Below are 1,642 nucleotides of genomic sequence, written 5' to 3'. Positions count from 1 at the left end.
CTTTTGCTTCTAATACAGAAGTGGGTTACTGACCTGTCTAATGATTATATGTACATGAATTACAGTTTAAGAGAAAATGAAAATAATAATGAAGGTATCTTCTATGGACATTTGCTGATAGTATAGGATAGGGTTACTTACCTGTTTGTCGATTATATGCAAGTGAACTACTACCTGTATTTAAGAGACAATATGAATCAAAGTGGTGTAACATTTTAACACGTAATGCATTTTTGTCAAATTTGACTTTGATTAGTATGTATTATTAAGGATAACTGCTGATTTTGAAATATTTGGAATCAGTTTCTCATGCATATGTATACAGCCTAAGTTGCTCAGTTTTTATGTAACCTCCAGGTACTAGCTGGAGATCTCCTGCTATTACAACTGATCTCCAGCCGACAGAGATCAGTTCCCCTGGAGAAAATGGCTGCTTTGGCCATTGGACTCTATGGCATTGAAGTCCCTTCCCTCCCCAAACCCCGCCCTCCTCAGGCTCCGCCCCAAAAACCTGCTGCCGGTGGCAAAGAGGGACCTGGCAACCCTACAGATGTTACATTCTACCTAGGGTTGCCAGCCAAGAGGTTGTCAACCCTACCAGTCGGCCTACAGGGTTGTTGGGTGGATAAAATGGAGAACAACGCCAGCTGCTTGGGGTCCCACTGGGGAGAAAGACAGGGAATAAAGGAAGTAAAATAAGTCCCAGAACTATTCCAAGCCTGAAGCTCATCTGTGCTCACTTCAGCAGCACATATACTAAAATTGGATCGATCCAAAAAAGATTAGCCTGTCTCTTGCGCGAGGATGACACGCGCTTTCTAAGACTTCCATATTTTTTCCTCTGGCCACTTATTTCTAACTCCTCATAAGAATATGGGAAAGGCCCTGCTGGATCAGGCCAAGGTCCATCAAGTCCAGCAGTCTATTCACACAGTGACCAACCAGGTGCCTCTAGGAAGCCCCCCAAACAAGATGACGTTAGCAGCATTGTCCTGCCTGCGTTCCACATCACCCAATATACTAGGCATGCTCCTCTGATCCTGGAGAGAATAACTATGCATCATGACTGGTATCCATTTTTACTAGTAGCCATGGATAGCCCTCTCCTCCATGAACACGTCCACTCCCCTCTTAAAGTCTTCCAAGTTGGCAACTTACATGCTCGCAAGGTTCAGTGCTTTGCCTTGAGCAGTCCTTTACAGCGGCTTCTTGAGAACTCATCAGGAAAGACCACCCGTGTAGCTCTAGAGCTCGGGTTGCCAATCTCCAGGTGGTGGCTAGAGATCTGAGATTGCAACTGATCTCCAGGCAACAGTGATCAGTTCCCCTGGAGGAAATGGCTGCTTTGGAAGGTGGACTGTATGGCATTAAACCCCCTCCCCTCCCCAACCCCCACCCTCCTCAGGCTCCACCCCCAAAACCACCAGGTATTTCCCAACCCAGAGCTGGCAACCCTAGAGTACTGAATTTTTATCTCATGTTTTGCTTCATTGTAATTTTTATAGTGAGTTGAGGAACTCTTTGATTAGTCCTTTTTCGTGTAAATTTAAAGGCCACTTGATAAGTGGTTTTATATCTCTTATCTGACTGGAATCCACAATCTCACTGTAAAAAAAGAAGAAGAGTTGGTTTTTATATGCTG

At 44.5% G+C, this 1,642-nt stretch overlaps 1 non-coding gene across 1 annotated transcript; it reads left to right on the top strand.

Moving 5' to 3' along the window:
* Nucleotides 1–732: 732 nt before the first annotated feature.
* Nucleotides 733–837, top strand: LOC130479839 (U6 spliceosomal RNA). The gene has a single exon (XR_008933388.1). It is a non-coding gene; the product is annotated as a U6 spliceosomal RNA (small nuclear RNA).
* Nucleotides 838–1,642: the final 805 nt, after the last annotated feature.

Source organism: Euleptes europaea, chromosome 6, assembly GCF_029931775.1.
Source record: "Euleptes europaea isolate rEulEur1 chromosome 6, rEulEur1.hap1, whole genome shotgun sequence".
Lineage (NCBI taxonomy): Eukaryota > Metazoa > Chordata > Lepidosauria > Squamata > Sphaerodactylidae > Euleptes > Euleptes europaea.
The sequence above is the reverse complement of the archived record's forward strand: the minus strand, read 5'-3'. Positions and strand labels throughout refer to the sequence as shown.